Source organism: Peromyscus californicus, unplaced genomic scaffold, assembly GCF_007827085.1.
Source record: "Peromyscus californicus insignis strain IS unplaced genomic scaffold, ASM782708v3 Scaffold_23__1_contigs__length_62951481, whole genome shotgun sequence".
In the NCBI taxonomy this organism is placed as follows: domain Eukaryota; kingdom Metazoa; phylum Chordata; class Mammalia; order Rodentia; family Cricetidae; genus Peromyscus; species Peromyscus californicus.
In genome coordinates, this window is record NW_026294534.1 from 6587853 (window position 1) to 6608694 (window position 20842).

At 47.2% G+C, this 20842-nt stretch overlaps 1 long non-coding RNA gene across 6 annotated transcripts in view; it reads left to right on the top strand.

Annotated features, from left to right (window-relative positions):
• The window catches only part of LOC128118880 (uncharacterized), a 67623-nt gene that overhangs the window by 22804 nt on the left and 23977 nt on the right, over nt 1-20842 (top strand). Inside the window, exon 3 of one of the 6 annotated variants that reach the window (XR_008221374.1) lies at nt 15361-15466. The exons of the other annotated variants lie outside the window; for them this stretch is intronic. This is a non-coding gene — a long non-coding RNA (uncharacterized LOC128118880). The remainder of the gene's footprint in view (nt 1-15360; nt 15467-20842) is intronic. 6 annotated transcript variants of the gene reach the window in all.

The window sequence follows — 20842 nt, forward strand, 5'->3', positions numbered from 1 at the left end:
GACAAGTATGATACATATTTGCTTATATGTAGATATTAGCTGCTAAGTCATTGATAACCAGGCAACAATCCATATCATGTAATTCATATACATACATGTATATAATATATATATGAATTAGGAGGTTGAGGCATGGGAAGGGTCAAGTGGGGAGGGGAGGGGGTAGTGGGAGGGAATATAGGGAGATAGAGCTAAAATTACAGGGTGTTTGTGGGGTAGTGTGGGAAGCTGATACAGTAGAAACCTCTTAAAATACATTCATATATGAAGGTGATCTAAATGAGATCTCCAAACAGTGGGGGAGACAGAGTCCTGATTGGTCATCTCTCATCACCAAATGAAGCTTTCAGTACCGTATTGGGTTACATCTAATTGAGTTGTTGTCAATTATCCCCACACAACCCAGGCTGTTGCCAAATCAATAGTTTGCTCTCCAAGGTCTGACGGCAAAGCCCCATTGCTGAAGACAACACTTACACAACTCATTGAAGATGGAGATGTCCAGATGCTGCTGCCTACATAGAGTCTTCACCCCTACATCCCAGCATCTTTGCTACAGGAAGATACTCTGCACACTATTATGATGATATTTCTATTTGTACTGAAATGTGATTTTATTTGTATGTTAATAAATAAAGTTGCCTGGGGGTCAGAGCTAATAGCAAGCCATAGCAGAGCTGGGTGTTCCTGGTGCATGCCTTTAATCCCAGCACTTGGTAGGCAGAGCTAGGTAGATCTCTGTGTGGTCAAGGATACAGCCAGCATTGGAGACACATGCCTTTAATCTCAATACCAACCATAGAAGACCTGGAGGTCTGTACAAACAGGCAGTGATGAGGCGGTCATGTGGGTTGGGTTTACAACCAATGAGAAGGCAGAACAGAAAGTCTATATAAAGACACTCAGGAAGTAGCTCTCTTGGCTGAAGAGGCTAGCTGCAGCAGACGGGTAAGGCTCTTAGCTCTGATCTCTTGGCTTTCTTCTTTGCATTGGTTCTGTGTTTCTTATTTAAGATGGTTGGTTACATCTACACACTATCAAAAAAGAATGTAAACACCAAGCTGGCCACAAACACTTTGTCTACAGTGGGTCTACTACCTGCAAGATATGCTAGGGTAGATATGGCACAAAGCTTATGGGAGTGACTAACCAATAACTGACCTGACTCAGGGCCCACTCCTTGAGACGGAATCCATACCCAACACCACTTGGGGTGACCAAGAACCTGAGACTGGATTACCCAGCGTTCTAGTACGAACCAAATAATACTGGCCCTAAAAGAAAAAAGAGGGGAAAAATGTAGTGATAAAATAACTCCTAATGACATTCTGCTACACTCGCAGATCAGGGCCTTATGCAGCCTCATCAGAGAAGCCTCCTCCTGCAGCAGATGGGAACAAATCAGGAGACCCACAGGCAGACATTTTTGGGTGTTGTATTTTGATTTCTAGGTTTTGGGGTTTTGTTGTATTTAGTTTCTGGGGCTTTTGTTTGAGGACTTAAAGTTGAGGGTAGGGTGAAGGAGAAGAAGGTATGGAAGGATGGGGTGGCAGGGGGAATGTGACAAGGTTTCTTCTCTGTGTAACAGACCTGGCTGTCCTGGAACTCGCTTTGTAAACCAGGCTGGCCTTGAACTCACAGAGATCTGCCTGCCTCTGCCTCCAGAGTGCTGGGATTAAAGGCATGCGCCACTGCCACCCTAGCCATTAAATTTAAAATGTATATTTAAATTTATTCTTCAGACTGAAGCTTCCCTTCCCCTCCACTCCTCCCAGTTTCCCCCTCACCTCCCTTCCCCCCCCACACCTACCCTCTCCCATCTCCCCAGAAAAGAATAGGCCCCCCAGAGACATCTACCCAAACACGGCACACACAAGATACAGTAAGATCAGGCACAAAACCTCGTGTCAAGGTTGGGTGAGGCAACCCAGTAGGAGGAAACAGGGTCCCCAAGAGCAGGCAAAAGAGTCAGAGACACCCCACTCCCACTGTGAGGAGTCCCCCCAAAACACCAAGCCAACAACATAACATATGCAGAGGACCTAGTGTAGACCTGCAAGGCTCCGTGATTGCCTGCTTCAGTCTCTGTGAGCCCCTTTGAGTTGATTCCACACTGTGCTCACCTGGTGTCCTCAACCCTTCTGGCTCCCACAATTCCTCTTCCCTCTAAGCTCTGTGTGCTCAGTGGAGACCCCCAACCTGGGCTCTCTCTCCAGCTAATGTTTGGCTGTGGGTCTCTGCATATGCTCCCATCAGCTGCCAGATGCAGCCCCTCTGATAATGACTGGACTAGGCAGAAATCTGTGAGTATAGCAGAACATCATTGGGAATCACTTCATTGATGTTTTCTTTTGTTTTGGCCACTCTTGTTTGGTTCTACCCTAGATCTCTGGGCTATCCAGCCTCTTGTCCCTGGTCATCCAGGCAGTGTGGGTCATGGGGTCCCTCTCTGGTGTGGGCCCTAAAATCAGACTACCCACTGATTATCTGCTCCCACAAGTTCTATGCCACCGTTGCCCCAGCATGTCTTGAAGGCAGGACAGATTGTAGGTCAAAGGTTTTGAGGCTGGGTTGGTGTCCTAGTCCCTCCACTGAAAATCTTGCCTGGTGTTTAGTTGGAGTTTCTATTGCTGTAATGAAACACCATGACTAAAAAGCAAGTTGGGGAGGAAATTGTTTATTTGGCTTACACTTCAATATCACTGTTCATCATGGAAGGAAGTCAGGACAGGAACTCAAATAGGGCAGGATCCTGGAGACAGGAACTGATGCAGAGTCCATGGAGGGTGCTGCTTATTGGCTTGCTCAGCCTCCTTCCCTCCCTTCCTCCCTCCCCCTTTCTTTTTATTCTTCTCTCATACAATATAATCTAACTGCAGCCTCCCCTCCCTCCACTGCCCCCCCCCCCCCCCCCCCCCCCCCCCCGCCATCCACTGCTCTTCCATTTCCATTCAGAAAAGAGCAGCCTGCTTTCTTATAGAAACCTGGACCACTGGCCCAGAGATGGCCCCCACCCACAGTGAACTGGGCCCCTCCTCCTCATCAACAAAGAAAATGCCCTACAGCTGGACCTTATGGAGGCATTTTCTCAGTTGAGGTTCCCTCCTTCAGATAACACTAGTGTGTGTGTCAAATTGACGTGAGACCGGCCAGCACAGCTGCTCACAGAAGATGGACAGGTTCCGGCTCCCTATCTTCCATGACTCGGACTCCTCACTAGGGTCACCCTATAGATTCCAGGGACTTACACAAGAACCTTCAGAAGCGTCACAAAGAGCTTGCAAACTCATTTCCCAGCACTTCAAGGTCGATGGCTGGTAATCAGGGTGGGGCCACTCATCCCTGCAAAGCTCTTAAATAGCCCACCAACACCAGCTACAGCAGAGACAAGTGAACAGTGGCACACTCCCAGGTCCTCGCTCACTTCAGAGGGCATAGGAGAGTTTATGCTGGAACCAAATATGAGTGACCGCAGCCCAGGAACATAGATCCTGGTCACCCCCAAATCCCGTGTTCACACAAGGTCCCAGTGTCCACCGCACTAGGTTTCCACCCCCCACTCCACGCCCTCCGACTTGTCATCTCTCCCGTTTTGAATAATTAAAAAATACAATAAAAAATTAAAAAGCCACTTCTGATATCTTAATATTTAAATATGTGAATTTTATTTGGTGCTCCTTGAGTGCAGTTCTTCACACGGGTGGTGGCTGCCCCCACTCTGTTCTGTTCCCGGGGTTGGGCAGTGGCTTGCCCCTCTGCCAGTCTTGGTACTTAGGGCTAGATTAGTTTCCCCAGGAGTTGTCTGGTTCTCCTGCTTTTCCGAAACTTCCGGTTATTCTTGAGATGAGTTCCTGTTAGGGAAGAGATTTTCTTGAGTAATTATGACTGTCCCGCTGATTGTCACCAAACCTGTGTCAGACCCTTGTAGTCTCTCATGTCAGTATCACTGACTCCTCTCTTTCCTGGATGGTATTCAGGAGGCATCTGTGACATCAGGTGCCCTTCAGGTACAAACAGGTGGACAGTCATGGCTGGAAATCATGGCGGCAGGAGCATGGGGCATTGGTCAGACTGCATTCACAGCCGGGAAGCAGAGAGACATGCATGCTGTATTCAGCCCACTTTCTCCTTTTTAAAAAATTGTGTGTGTGTGTGTGTGTGTGTGTGTGTGTGTGTGTGTGTGTGTGTGTGTGTGTGCTAGAGAGAGAAGGAGAGGGAGAGCGTGTACACAACTTGAGTATCAGTTATTCCCTTTCAGCATGTGGGTCCCAGGGATGGAAGTCAGGCTGCAGGCCGGGCAGCACAGCACGCACCGTAACCTGCTGAGCAGTTCCATTGGCCTCTCCTCCTTGTCCAGTCCAGGCGCCGCCCACAGGCTGACCCCATAGCTTTGCTTACCAATAGCTCTTCGAATAGTGTCAATGATTTTCTCCAGAGCTTCGAGGCTTTTCATCTGAAAAAGTGTTTCTTTCTCTCCATCTGTGGGAACAGGTAAGAACAATGACTAGACTCCACAATTATTGTTTAGTCACAAACTTTTTGACACCAGGCCACTGGGATCTCAAAATACAGAGTGAGCATATGCTGTGTGTACGTGTTTGTAGCCTGCTGCTCCATGGCCACCAGGAGAGCCTATTCAGTCCAAATTCGTGAAGAAACAAAAAACTTCAAATAGTCAGTCATTCACCATAAAATAAATGAAGCCGGAGGCCAGATGAAATGTTTTAAATTCCTGGAGGCAGGAAATTTCTCAGAAACCCAAACTGAAAGCCATTCCACAGAGGGGCTGGCCAGTGTTCTCCAAGGTCATCAAAGACACAGTGGAAGAGGAAGCAGCTGTGTTGGGGACACTGAGACAGTGGACAGGTGGCATCTTTACGGGCTCTGGACCCAGAAACACAGTAGAGGGTGCTGATGTTAGCATATGCTGTGTGCATGTGAACTGAAGTTCCCAGGAAGAAGCTGTGCCTTGTGTGAACCCTCTGCAAGGCTGATTGACTGACTGATAGAACTACAGTGAATTTGGAGAGGTTGGGATGTTGCAAGTCAGATTATAGTCTATATGCGAAGCCTTTTGCCCCTTACTAGCCATTTCTTGCCCACCACTGTGTCTGACTGACATCTCTGAGACTATTAGCGAAAACCTTCTGGAGTGTACAAACAGACCCTTAGCTTCCACAGACCCAAAAGCTAAGAATGTCCTCAGATAGTGTCGAGGCCTGTAACAGAGACTTCTTGCTTGTCTGTAACTGCCTGCCTGATTTCCACTGATGTATTTTAACAGTTTCTTGATTTATACCTTCCTCTGTTCTATTACTATGAAAACTTAGTGAAACTGTGACCTTGTGTGAACACGGGACCTATGTTCCTGGGCTGCGGTCACTCATATTTGGTTCCAGCATAAACTCTCCTATGCCCTCTGAAGTGAGCGAGACCTGGGAGTGTGCCACTGTTCACTTGTCTCTGCTGTAGCTGGTGTTGGTGGGCTATTTAAGAGCTTTGCAGGGATGAGTGACCCCACCCTGATTACCAGCCATCGACCTTGAAGTGCTGGGAAATGAGTTTGCAAGCTCTTTGTGACGCTTCTGAAGGTTCTTGTGTAAGCTTAAAATACTGTCACAATGGGTGCTATTTTAAGTGCCTTGCTTGCCTTTTTTAACCTGTCCTGGGTTTTTTCCTGATCCTTGTTCCCTAGGCGACACCCGCATGCACACGACCATACAGTAGCACATTTCTACTTGCAGGCAGGCACACGACCATACAGTAGCCCATTTCCACTTGCAGGCAGGCGGACATAGACCTCTAGTCTCCCTCCATAGCACTTGGCAGACAAGCACCTTTGTTTACATTGACCACCCTGGTTTGTAGTGGAGGCCACAGTGTGTTTTCTTCAGCTTCCTTCCTGCTGTCTCCACAGCTGCAAGGCCTCAGCTCTGACGTGAGAGCTCCAGGAGCTTCTTAGCCCCTTCCTAGAGAGAGACACACTGCCTTGTCCTGAACCTGGGAGACACTGAGGGGCAGGTTAGCCCACAGGCCACATGCCTCCACTTTGCCTTTGGGCCCTCGGTTACAAAGTTGAAATGCTCCAGATGTGCTTCCTCTCCTGCCCTCTGCCACCCATGTACCTCTGCAGCAGCCAGTCAGGGGGCTGGTTCCCCACCTCCCACTATCTGCTCTACCTGGAGCCCCAAGCATGCAGCTGCGTGCAGCCGTCAGCATTTCCACTGGAGTTGGGCTGGAAAGCATGCACTGTCTAGCGGGCTGACACACACTCGGCACCCTGTGTTGTTGCCCCCACAACACTCTTGGCTGGATGATGCACACCCAGAAAGGTCCGTGTGAAGATGAAGGTGGCACGGAACAGTGTGCTAGGGCTGAGTTTGACATCTGGGTCCCAGGGCCTGCGTCTCACCTCCTGTCCCCTTTCTCCATGTCCTCAACTTTGGCATCACTCCAAAGATGAGGAAACACTGGAGGAGGGGGGTGCTCTGCTGTGTGCTAGAGACCTACAAGTACAGCCATTTTCTGACACACGTGACCGTATGTGGAAAGGGGGTGGATTCTTTTACTCAGCACAGCACAGCACAACTGCTGTGCCCAAGGCAGCTCTGGGCAGGGGCTGCAGCTTTGATATCTCCCAGACATAAAGAGGCCATGAGCTCTCCATCCAAGCAAAGGTACCCAGACAGCAGGCGGGCCTGTCTGTTCCAGAGACTAAGAGCTCAGGGCAGCCTCCAGGTCCAGTAGTGCTCACAGCCTTGCTCACTCACCTGGTCGAATGTCTTTTCCTGGAACTCTCCTTTCCCCAGGAGGGGCTCCAGCAGAGGACCTGTGTGCCCAGGATGAAGATGGCCCACTACACTTTGCCTTGGCACACTGACTCCCACTTCTGCTCTAGTTCACTGGGGCCTGGACTTGGGCTTTGTGGGCAGTCCATGATGTGACCATGGAAAGAAGTTGCCCGGCTACAGCCCATCCCTCTGTGCCCTAGAGACCTGAAGTAGGGACTGACCAGAGAGCAGGAAGAGGAGCAAAAATCAGGACGTGGGATTCCCAACCATCAGAATGAGCCTTGTGCTGAAAGACCTGCACCCTGACAAGATACAGCCCCAAAGTAGTTCTTGTCGAATCTCCAGGTCAGAACGATCTGTGTCACCCTGTGTCTCATGCCCCAGATTTACTACAAAGCCTGGGAAGTACAACTCTCGTATGAAGCCAGCCATCACTCCTGAATGTATGCTTTTGTTTTGAAGATCTGTTTAAAAATTATTTATGTTTGTGTGTGAATGTATGTATGAATATATGAATCATACAGGTGTCTGTGAAGTCCTAGAGAAGTCATTAGATCTCCAGTTGTGAGTTGCTTGATATGGGCATTGGGAACCAAACTTGGGGCCTCTGCAAGAGCAGCAGATACTCTCAATGGCTGAGCCATTTCTCCAGCCCCATGGGTGATATGTTTGCTAATAAAATCTCCTTCCAGTTCATATTTTGTCTATTTGAATTCTTCCTCTGTCTGAGACAAGAACGTGGAAAACAATGGCTGGGGATCTCTGCCTGCTTTCTGACTCTGAGATCTGCCTAACCTTCTTCACTGGCAGCGTCATTCGGCAACAGATACCTGCCAGGGAGTCTGGCAGGGGTGTCCAGAGAACGGAGGGCTGTCCTTGTGGCTGCTGCCGAGACCCAGGCTTCCTTTCTTGAATGCTGGCTGGTTAGCTCTGTTCTGCATGGGGGATCCCAGGCAGCCCAAGGGCCTCCTCCCTACACTTGCCACCTTCTTTTTCTGGACCTTCTTCATATTATCCGGGTCTCACACCAGCCTCTGCTGATCTCTAAGTCCCCTCCAACCTGGTCCTCACCCTCTCCATCACCAAGGCATAACTCATATGCATTTTCACTCAGTCCCCCGAAGAGGCTTGTCTTGGCTTGGTTGCTGGGAATCAAACCATTGCAGTGAGGGATTCATTTGTACTAATGGCTGATGTGTACCCAGGGTCCAGAATGAGTCTCCTGCAGGACCCAGCAGCTCAGGAACTACATGGGGAGGGAGGGACTCCATATGGCAGCCATAGGCCAGTCCTCAGGCCGAGGGCAGCAGTGCAAACCTCAGACTGGACTGGTTCAGGATGTTTGCTGACCTCCAGTAAGCAAGCGCACTGTTCCTAAGGGTGTGGCCAGCTCCAGGACCCTGGTGGTACCTCAGGGTCCCCTCTCCCTCCTTTGTTAGAGCCTCAGATCTCCTTACCCACAAGGCTGTTCTCTGTCTCTCAGTCTACTTTTGCTTGCCACTATGCATAGGACTATGTGCTTTGGATTCACCTGTACCCTCTCTGTCTGTAGGCAGCTACCAGAAGAATCCTTACCTATTGATCTAGAACCATCAGCTAATGTCATCAAATTATTGATCTAGAACCATCAGCTAATGTCATCAAACTGTTGATCTAGAACCACCAGCTAATGTCATCAGACTCATGAGTAGGACAAACTCAAGGGTGTTAGAACAATCATTTTAAATAGATCTGTGTTCTTCTTTATGCCATGGAGACATCATTCTGATATACCCCAAGCTTCAGCAGCTGGAGAAGACGTGAAGGATTGAAATGCAGGTTCCCATGCCCATATTGTATTACCATTATTATTATTATTATTTTTTTTTTTTTTTGGTTTTTGGAGACAGGGTTTCTCTGTGTAGCTTTGCGCCTTTCCTGGAACTCACTTGGCAGTCCAGGCTGGCCTCGAACTCACAGAGATCCACCTGCCTCTGCCTCCCGAGTGCTGGGATTAAAGGCGTGAGCCACCACCGCCCGGCTGTATTACCATTATTAATGTATTAGTATATTTCCTCTTCTATACCTGAAGCCACGGTCAGGTCCCACATGGGGTTACTCTGCAAGCAATGTACATGTACATCCCATGCTACACATATCCTTCATTGTGTCTATTCTTTACATCAAAGAGCTGTGTCTCCTGTGGGTGTTAGTGGTGGCAGACTCATCTGATGGAGAGAAAGAGGCCTTCCCCCAACCCCCAATTCCTGCCCTGCCATGAGGGCACTCTGTCTGCTCTTCTACCCTTTCTATTCAGGGAGAAGTGACTTAAGTTGGAAGTCTGAGAGAGGACTCGGCTTGTGTTCCTTCCTGGTAACTGCCCACTCACAAGAAGATGTTTCCTCTGGGCTAGCCTGGTCTGGGTTCCGCACGGGCAGGCCTAGGGCAGAGCTAGGGAGTTGTGGGATCCTGAGTCCCCGAGCAGGACTAGACACCTGGGGCATCCTAAGGCTTGGGACACAGTAGGAATCCTACCTAACCAGGTGCAGCAGCCACCAACCCCAACAGAAGAATCTCTGCTCTCACCCAAGCAGAAGCATCCATCTGTACCTGGCTGGGGCTCCCCAGTTAGGTTCTGAGCCCAGTAAAGGGTTGTGGGTTTATATTTACCATCAAAGGAAAGGGTATCTATGATCCCAGAAGATAATTGCTTCTCTTGATGTTTCTTAGGAGTGCTGGATTCTTTCTTGTGGGCTTCTTTGATGAAAAACATAGGAAAAAAAACGGGGAAGTGTTTTTCTGTTACATGCTTGTGAACATTTTTGGCCCGAGCCCTATTCTACAACACTGAGCTAGAAGGATGGCACAGTGTCCAAGTTATAGTTAAATTGTGTGTTAGAAAGTTAATCTTTAAATAGTCAGGAGTTATACAACCACCTCGAGCCTGGTGGTTTGGGACTAGGGTGAACAAACCCTTAGAATCTAGTTAACTCTGAACTAAAACCTCCCAGGAAGTGTTGAGCGCTCCTACCTCTAAGTGCGTTTCCCCAAAGCCTCTCCTTGCCACTGCCTGGTCACTTCTTCCTTCATGCCCTGTAATGCCCCATCTGCTCGCACAGTCTCACAGTGGCCTTGGGCATGTCATCTGCTGGACCTTGGTTTTACTTTGGTCATATGGTGTAACAGAAGGGCTTCCCTTAGAAGCCATAGGTGAACACAAGGAGATGGTGTGTGTTAAACTACTGATCTGGCTCATCTGTAAGCCTGTGTTCCTGCAGTGGCTGAACCCTATTCACATCCAGGATCTTAGAACATGCATGAATGTGACCCAGAGATCACCCCAGAGTGAAGCAAGCTGCCTCTGCCTTGGTGGTGACTCCCTCCATCTCACAAGCACCTTAACAGTGACCTTGGACCATGGCTTCTTTCACGTGTCCACTTGCTCTTGCCCAGATGTGACCGAATCTAGTGAGTGCTCCTGAAATAGGGTCCTATGTTCAACACCACGTATCTAAAAATACTTGCAGTTGTGGGATAAAAAGGATATACTTGCTTTTATCCTTCGTTGTTTTTGATCGTGAGGTTGTTGATGGGCTTGGATTTTCCAAATATGATAGTTTCCTTGGCTCCAAAATCTCCTGGACTAGAATTTCATCTTAGGAAAAGCACACAAGAATGTGTTATAGAGGCAATGATTGAGGGCAGATGTTCTGTGAAGAATTGAACTCCAGGCAGCCTGTCAATACTGTGAATAGAAAACCCAAGGAACTTTTGGACAGTGGCCTTTACTCTGCAGAATTCATCTAGGGAGGCTGTCCATGCTGCCACCTCCCTAAATTCAGAAAGATCGAGATTCTCTGGGTATCTCCTGAGCACCCCCATAATGTAGATGTTGAAGGTCTCCCAATGCCTATGTCTTCAAAGGCTTGCTTCCTCAGTGACACTGCTGGGACTGATGGGACCTCTTTAAAGGTGGGCCTAGAGGGAGGTCTTTAGGTCATTGGGGGTATCGACGGGGAGGTGGTGGGGCCCTGGTCCCCTTTCTCCCTTTTGCTCCTTGGCCATGAAGTAAATGTTTTTACCACCACACACTTGTGCCATGATGTATGACCGGTTGCTCAAAGCACCAGAGCCAACCAAACAAGGACTAGAAACTCCAAACTGACCCCAAATAAATATTTTATATTTATAAGTGGTTATTTCTGGCATTTTGTCATAGTGAGAGAAATCTAATACACTCTTCATAGACACAATGCCAAAACCTAGCCCCTGCCAAAACCTAGCCCAGGCCCTGCTCATGACTTACTTTCTGTCCTGTGGTCATTTTGTTCTGACTCTGTTTTCAAGTGCTGACAGAACAGCTGTGTTTTCTGCACATGTCCAGCCATTTTTTGTGTGTAGTGTAACTCTGGAACTCACTCTGTAGACCAGTCTGGCCTTAATTTCAGAGATCTGCCTGTCTCTGTCTCCTGACCTTGGAGTCAGAAGATGAGGCCTCCTGCTGGGTGGGAACCAGGTCTCCTGTATGTGACCCAGGAGTAGCTTAGGAGGGTAGACAGGGTAGCATAGATGAGCTGTGAACATGCATTCAGTTGTTCATATGATCAGTCCATCAGTCGAGGAGTCCATGATGGTTCCCCAGCCCAGACTCAGAACGAGCAGAGCCAACCTTCCTGGAAGAGGTCCTTCCTGGGAAGGGCCCCTGTCACCTGGCGGCATCTACATCTGAACCTTCCTGATGAGGCTCAGCTGAGAGCAGCTTCATAGCCATATCCTGTGCTCCTGTGGTCTACTCCTGACCCCATCTGACAGGTGACCATGGGCAGACAGAAGCCCAGGAGGTGACCCCTTTCCCACAGTGCCCCAGGGTGTTAGCTGCAAGTCACAAGTCTGCTCAGATGGCTTCTCCAGGCCTCCTCACTTTACCAAGTGTAAAATGAGAGGTGGTACTGGGTGATGAGCACAGGACAGACCCGGGCCTGTGGACACAGAAGGGGATGTAGCTGGTCCAGACAGAATTGGCTTCTGGGTGTGATGTACATGCTGGACTTTGTAGACAGTACTGAAGACTGACTACCGCATCAGTCACTTGGCGTTGTTTACATGCTGATGGGCTACACCAGATGGATCATGCTACACCTGCAGTTTGTACTCTGCCTCTGAGGGACAGTGTGGGTCGGACCAATGGTCCTCACTCTGCTGCGCTCTGAACCCTTACTGGAGAGCTATAGGAAACCCTGAGGTACCATGTTCAGTCAAAGCCACCGAGGGTAAAGCCCTGGGTAGAGGGCAGGTTCTCACCACCTCCCTAGGGACTGCCCTGCCTGCTCTGGATCGAGGAGGCCGAGGAGCTGTTCCTTGGCCTCAGACCTCAACAGTTGCATGCACATTGCATCAGTGTATCCAGCTAAATATGGATTCTGATGTGGAAGGCTTGAGTAGGACTTGGTGCAGGGTGTTTGAAAAGGGTCCACGGTGACAGACTACTGCTCTCTGGATGGCTCCACATGTGTTTTTGTTCTGACAGTCACTCTGACTTCAGTAATTTAGTCACTAGCACTCTGGGCCAGAAGAATGTGGTTCTGACCTCAAACCAGATCAGTTCCTACAGTGCCTGGGACTGATACCAGGTTGTCTGGGAAAGGCCTTGGTGAGTGCCACCCCCTCCCTCACCATGGACCAGGTGTTACACCTGGAGAGTCCTTACCAAATACTGTAGCTATGTCTTCATCCAGAGTTTTAAAGCTTGGCAGTTGTTGTTTAGAACGTGAACCTGATAGGGAAATAAAAACAAAACAAAACCTATAGTAGTTGTGGAATATGATTTTAAGGTGTGTTACTTTTGTTTATGTTGCATTTGTTAAACTCTGTGAAACTGTGTTACTGTGCCTGTCTAAAACACCTGATAGTCTATTGAAGAACTGAACAGCCAATAGCAAGGTAGGAGAAAGGATTGGTGGGGCTGGCAGGCAGAGAGAAGATATAAAAGAGTGAAAAAACATTTCGATGCTGTTGGTTAAGTGGCGGTGCTCGTGGTCCAGATGCCCCACATTGGACACTAAAATGTTGTTGTTGTTGTTGTTTTGGCTCTTTTGGGGACCCTCCACCCAGCTCCCAAATAAATCACACAGAGAGGCTTACTCTTAATTATCAACACCTGGCCTTAGCTTGGCTTGTTTCTTGCCAGCTTTCCTTAACTTAACCCGTCTACCTTTTGCCTCTAGGCTTTTTCTTTTCTTACATCCGTATTTTACTCTTACTTTGTGGCTTGTTGTGTACCTGGGTAGCTGGCCTCTGATGTCCTCCTCCTTCTCAGGATACTTCTTCCTTCTTCCAGATTTCTCTTTCTATATATTCTCTCTGCCTGCCAGCCCCACCTATCCTCTCTCCTGCCTTGCTATTGGCCGTTCGGTTCTTTATTAGACCATCAGGTGTTTTAGACAGGCACAGTAACACATAGAGTTAAACAAATGCAACAAAAGTAATACACTTTAAAATAATATTCCCCAACACAGTAGTTTTACAGCATTTATTTATTTTTCGTCTACTTCTCTGTGAACAGATAGTTGTGAGGGATGGCCCCAGCCCGGTCTAGAGGAAGGATCCTGTGTGGAGTGCTGCTCTTTCCCATGTGCTGAGGGAAGCCCTCTGGTACTTGAGTTTCTCATATGGAGGATGGGAAAGACATTACCCATGGGACAGCTGTGTGGGTAGAACCCATGATCTCCCCAGGTGCCCTGAGTAGAACCTGCCCTCCTGGTCACTGGAGTCATCCGTGTGGATGGTAAGACAGTGTCCACGCTCAGGGACAACTCAGCTCTATCACAGGGGCAAAGAAGGAAGAGGGTCACATGCGCTGTTTTGTAGGAAGCTGCGCTTTGCCTCCTGCATGGCTGGTGACACCATCTGGGTGGCCACCAGACTGGGAAACTCCGGCCTGGGATCCCGTCTGAGAACACAGAGCCCAGCTTGGCACACAGCGGGAAGAAGCATTTGCCCAGCCTCTGACTGAGGCTTTCCATGTCGCCAGCCAAATACTCACTTTGTCCTGTGATGAGAAAACACCTCCTAAGTGTGTTTCTCTGAGCCCCGGGTGACCCTCCACATTCACTTATACTACCTGAGGTTCTCTCAGGGGGAGGGGGAGGCCAGAGGCTGGTCACCTCGTTCTTCCCACGTGAGCAGAGCGCTCCAGGGTGCTCTGTCTGCAGTTAAGAAGTGGAGTCTCTGATGAGTGAGCTGTAGAGTTCTGGATGGCAGTTGTCTCCAGAGTCCAGGGCAGTCTTATCTGTGATGTCTGCTTTCTGATGGACAGGAGGAGCTGTGCTGGGCATATAGGGTCTAGCCGTATGTAGACACTATGGGAATTGTGAGGACCAGTTTCTCCTCTGCAGCATCCAGCACACACGTCCTCCTTCTGACATGAGCTTTGTTTATCTCAAGGGCTGTGGTGTCTCTTGATCTGGTGCATCCCTTAGTCTGAGCTCAGGGTTAGCCTCTTCCTCCAGCTCTCAGGTCCTGGGACCCCCGAAGATGGCAAGCAGGGCCACCTTCCCTTCCCTTTCTGAGACACAGAGCTCTGTCTGGGAGAAGTAAAGTTGCCTCTAAACAAATGACAAAGCTGTTCTCAAAGGCTTTAATGATGGGCAATCTGCATCCCAATGTGTTCATCTGCACGGCTCAGAACAAAGGGAAGTATGTAAGGAGGTCTGTGACGGTGATGACAATTGCTTCCCAGTGTGCTGACCTCGGTAAACCAAACAAACAGTACAGTTCTCTTTGCAGGAGACATTAATGGATCGTTACAAATGGGTACAGCTGCGCAGCGCCAGCACTTTGTTAAAAATATTCTTTTCATCTTGTGTGTCCCATAATCACAATGGAAGCATTGTGCAAGTCAGCCGTGTGCACACGCGTGGTGTGTATGCTCATGGTGTCCTGCCTGTTAACGTGCATTGTCAAATGTAGCTGCTCTGCCATGGTTTTCCTGTTGCCCCCTCCTCCAGAGAGTCACAGCTTCCAGACAGCACACACCCACAAGGTCAGGACACTCCGATGTCTTATCATTGTCCACATCAGCACATTCTGGCTTCATGAAATTCACTGTTGAGTTCTGAGTTCACTCCAGTTAGTTTAGTGAACACAAGTCAGAGCCCTTATCCATCATAAGGCTCACACTAACTGCTATCCTTCTTCTAAGTGGATAGCACCTTCCCGTGAGGAAATCACACACACTTGCAGTCATAACTCGTCTCCTGGCAAGCTGTGGGAGCACCCCAGGATGGGGTGAGGATACTTGTGTTACCCTCAGGGCAATGGAGAAATTTTCCTTTCACTGGCCCCTCAAGCTGAGCAAGACTTTGTGGTGTGTGTGTGTGTGTGTGTGTGTGTGTGTGTGTGTGTGTGTGTATGTCACACAGGGCTATGGTCAGATCTCAAGCCAAGAAAGACCTTGGGGATCACATAGAACTATGTCCAGGTCTCAAGCTAGGGAGTCCTTGGCGGTGATACATGGTTATGGCTAGATCTTTTGTGAGGTTTGTTTTGTTTATTTATTTAGTTGTTTGTTTGTTTATTCCTTTTTATACAGGGTCTCTCTACAAAACTCTGGCTGCCCTGGAACTTGCTTTGTAAACCAGGTTGGTCTTAAATTCCGAGCTCTGCCTGCCCTGGTTTCTGGAGGGTTGGAATTAAAGGTGTGTGTCACCATGCCCAACCTAGACCTTGTGGTAACCATTCTTTCATTTCGAAACTGATGGAGATCTTGAGGGTCACCCAGGAGGTCAATGCAGTTTCAACAAGAGAAGCCCGTGAACGCTATCCCAGTGTTGACCAGGTCTTAGGAGAAAATGACTGGATAGCATTGAGATTAAATCCCTTAACAAACATCAGTTGAGGAATTCTCAAGCACAGGCAAGAGTCATGCACGGCAGTAGACAAGTGAGGCTGACAGAGACTCGTGAGGACCAGCACCCTGTACCTATTCTGGATCCTTCCGACACCCACTGCCATATAACAGTTTGCTATATAAATGACCCAGACTATGTTTCTTTAAGAAAAAGGGAGGCCAGCCATACTAATACATTGGTGGATTCTTTAACTTAAAGAATAGGGGAGATAAGGGGCTAGAGAGATGGCTCAGCGGTTAAGATCACTGATTGCTTTTCCAGGGGACCTGGGTTCTATTCCCAGCATCTACATGACAGCTCACAACTGTCTGTAATTCCAGTTCCAGGGGACCTGACACCCTCATACAGACATGTAGGCAAAACACCAATGTACATGAAATAAAAATCAATTATTATTAAAAAAAAGAGTAGGGGAGATAAAATCCCCACTAAACATAACCCAAGTGTGTGTAACTGTAGGAGGGTTGAAAGTCCACTCCTCTACACTCACATCATAGCAGTAGCAGGGATTAACAGCACAGACTTTGAGCCTGAACCTCTAAAAGACCTCACTGTAGCTAGATCTCAGATCCTGTTAGCTCATATACTGTAGGCAAGTCCAGAGGGGTAACCACCACAGACGGTCTATCCCATATTTCCAGCAGCTGGCATTGTACCTTCCTGAACTACTAGAGGGACAGTGCTATTGTGAGACTAACCAAGAGGGAAGTACGTACTGTGTCAAAACCCACTCAGCATAGCCAGACAGGCCACGTGGAAATGAGACTGAAGTTCATTTGGGGTTGAAGTGAAAGGCGCACAACAAACCAATATTCCACATACATCAAGCACAGGCTCACCGTGGTGACCTGCACAAGAGTAAGCTAGTCAAAATTCCAGCGTGGATATGAGTCCTGAGTCCCAGAGGAGAGGGCTGCTGAGGAGGGAGAGCCGCTCTTGAGGACGTGGCCACGAGTAGGTTACTCAGGCCAGTAGACAACTACACATCATGTGTATGTAAGCAACACCAGCTGGACTTGGGGTTATGCATGCAGGCACTCTGGAAGGAAGCAGTGGTAGATGTATATGATCAATTTACTCTGTAAAGTATGTATGGAACTTTCAAAGATTTAAAAATACTACAAAAAACCCCCAAAACGCAGGCTGCTCACTAAGAACGCCTGTGTGTAACAGTGGAACAGCATCCATGCCAACAGCTATACAAATGTCAACACAGAAGCAGTTACTCGAGAACACAGGATAACGTGGCTCTTCCAAAGTCTATGAGTCTCCAGTGACCAACTCTAAAGGTATCTAAGTGATAAAATGACAAGGAATGATTTTTAAAGTGATCTGTAAATTCAAAGAGGCCAAAATAAATGGCTGAACAAATTACAGAAGATAACATTGGACATAAAAGTATCTTCAGTAAGGAGATGGAGATTCTGAAAAACACAGCTGGATTCCTGGAAAAGAAATACCCAGTAAATCATACAAGAACATGGTAGAAAACCTCACAGATATACCAGATCAAGTGAAAGAGAGACTATCAGGGTCTTGAAGCCCAGGCTGGTGTGTAACCACACTCAGAAAGTAGTAAAGAAAGAAAGGCAGAGTAAACAACATACAAAATCAATAATTAAGCTAGGTATAGTGGCATTTGCAGTTATTTCTCAGCATTTGGGAGGCAGAGGTAGGCTGATATCTGTATGTTAGTGGCCTGCCTGGTTTACACAGCAAGCTTCAGGCCAGCCAGGGCTACATGGTGAGACCTTGTCTCACTCAACAAAACAAACAAACAAAAATGTCTTAGTCACTGTTCTATTGCCATGAAGAGACACCATGACTAAGATGACCCTTACAAAAGAAAGCGTTGAATTGGGTGCTTGTTTCCAGCTCCAGAGGTTTAGTTGGTTATCATCTTGGCATGCAGGCAGGCAGGCACGGTGCTGGAGAAGGAGTTGAGAGCTACATCCTGGTCTGCAGGCAGAGAGAAAGGACAACACTGGGCCTGGCTTGGGCTTTCGAAACCTCGCAGACCACTCCTTGTGACATACTTCCTCTAACAAGGCCACACCTACTCCAGGGCCACAGTAATCCTTCTCAAGTATTGCCACTCCCTGATGACTAAGCATTCAAATATATGAGCCTATAGAGGCCATTCTTATTCAAACCACAAAAAAAAAAATCCAAAAGCAGAATCAACCATTAAAAAAAATGAAATGATGGCAGAAAGAGGTACAAAGTGACTGGCTGAAAACTTATTCAGTAATAACATAACAAATACTCTCCCCTCCACACAAAGTCCTGGTGAAAATATGGACGTCCAGGCATTTAGAACCCTAAATAATTTGATCAAAATAGAACTGTCTACCACCCATCACAGGTAGACCGCCATAAGTAAAGAGCAAAGAAAATAATATGGGGAGCAAAGTTTGTTGGCCGGAGGGACTGATGAACTCTGGGATCTCTCCCTTCCCAGTGCAAGTGACCTGAGCCACGGTGTAAGACAGAGTCTCAGAAATCAGCGAAGTGCTCTCAGTAACAGCCCAGGAACTTGTCTCCTAGGTGACTCCAGAGCCTATCAGGTTGACCATCAATGGTAGTAACCATCACAACACCTCCAGTAATGACTGAATAGGAATGGTCTCCATTCTCCAAGCGAAAGACACAGATTAGCAGTCTGGATTAAAAGCAGGATTCATCTTAGGTAGTGCCTCCAAGAGGCACGTCTGTCAAAGACAGAAACAACCTTAGTATAAAAGGATAGAAAAAGGTATTCCAAGCAACTGGAGCTCAGAAACAAGCAGGGTTGGGCCTTCTAATTATTAGAATATTTAATTATTAGAAGATACAATTATTAGAAGATCTTAGTATCTGACAAAAAATAGAGTTCAAATATTAGAAGAGACATCTGTTACCTCATACTGATAAAGGAATCAGTGTGTCAAGAGAACATTACAATTTAAACACATGAACACTGACCACAGGGCCATCCAATTTTATAAAACAATACTGGTAGATGTAAAGACACACACAGATTGACTCCAGCACAATACAGTGATGTCATTCACGGGTGAGTGACATCAGTAACCTGCTTTCACTAGATGCTACTTAGGTCATTTGGTAATAAAAATAAGTAGCTGAGGTAAACAGATCCAATGGATTTAGCTGATCTCTTCAGAACATTCCACCCAAACACAGCAGAGTACACATACTTCTCAGCAGCTCATGGATCTTTCTCTAAAATAGATCATACAATAGATTACAAAGGAAGTCAAATTTATTGTATTCTCTCTGACAATGGAATAAATCTAGAAACCAACAACAGTAAGAGAAACTGCAGGTTATGTATACATCCTTAAAGAGTGAGCAGCACCCGACTGGATGATGACTGGATCATCATCAAAATCCAGAAGGGAAAATAAACCCTAGAGTCAAGTGTGAGTAAGAATCTACAGAACCTGTGGGCTATAACAGAAGCAGTTCTAAGAGGAAACATTGCGGCCAGTTAGATGGCTGTGCCGGTAAAGACACTTGCTGCCAAACCTGATGTCTGAGTTCAGTCCCTGGGATTCATATGATGAGAGGAGAGAACTGGGTCCTGGCAAGCTCTCCTCTGACCTCTGTATACACACTGTGGTGTGTGCATGCACATACACACTAGTAATAACGCATGCTATTTTATTTTAAAAAGAAGGAACTTTATGTAGTTGCCTACGTTAAAAAAAAATTAGAGCTCAGATAAATAATTCAGTGATTAGCTGCAGGCCTTGGAAAAACAGGAACAAGCCAGATCCAAAATCAGCAGGCAAAAATAATCAAGATCAAGGTAGAAGAAATTAAAGAAATAGAAATGAAGAAACAATATAAACCAAAGAGTTAGCTCTTTGAAAAGTAAGATTAGCAAACCCTTAGCCAAATTTACTAAAGTACATAAAACTAGGGATTAAAAAGCAGGCATTGTAACAGATAACAATGAAATTCAGAAAGTCAGAGAAAGAATTTAATAGTGGAAAAAAGCAATGAGATTGAAGAAGTGATAATAACAGTAAAAATTCCCAATTAGGAAAACCCCCAGCCGGGGTTGATTTGCTGCTGAATTCTACCAAACCTTAAATGTGTTTATTTAGTGTGTGTGTGCATAGATAGATAGATAGATAGATAGATAGATAGATAGATAGATAGATAGATATAGATAGATATTTAGAGTATGCATACATATACACACACATATATATGTTTGTCCTGTGAAAGTATTCAAAAAGCTGAGCAGAAAGATAAAAAAAAAAAGGGGGGGGGGCGGGGGCTGGAGAGATGGCTCAGCGGTTAAGAGCACTGACTGCTCTTCCAGAGGATCCAGCTTCAATTCCCAGCACCCACATGGCAGCTCACAACTGTCTGTAACTCCTGTTCTAGGGGATCTGACACCTTCACAGACATACATGCAGGCAAAACACCAGTGCACATGAAATAAAAATAAAAAATAGTCTTTTAAAGGATAAAAAACTGCCGGGCGGTGGTGGCGCATGCCTTTAATCCCAGCACTGGGGAGGCAGAGGCAGGCGGATCTCTGTGAGTTCGAGGCCAGCCTGGGCTACCAAGTGAGTTCCAGGAAAGATGCAAAACTACACAGAGAAACCCTGTCTCAAAAAAACCCAAAAAAAAAAAAAAAAAAAAAAAAGATTGAAAACTGTGGAATTTAGCAAGAAAAGGAGTGTAGCAAGCTCAAAAATGTGATTGAAGTGGGTGTTAAAAAGAAGCTCTGATTCTTTCTTGTTTTGGTTTGGTTTGGTTTTTTGAGACAGGCTTTCTCTGTGTAGTTTCGGTGCCTTGTCCTGGAGCTCACTCTTTAGACCAGGCTGGCCTCAAACTCACAGAGATCCGCCTGCCTCTGCCTCCCAAGTGCTGGGATTAAAGGCGTGCACCACCACCGCCCAGCTTGTTTTGTTTTTCAAGACAGGGTTTCTCCGTGTAGCTTTGGCACCTTTCCTGGAACTCAACTCTGTAGCCCAGGCTGGCCTCGAACTCACAGAGATCCACCTGCCTCTGCCTCCCGCATGCTGGGATTAAAGCCTTGCACCACTGCCAACCGGCTAGAAGCTCTGATTTTTTTTTTTTTTTTCAGAGCTGAGGACCGAACCAAGGGCCTTGTGCTTCCTATGCAAGCACTCTACCACTGAG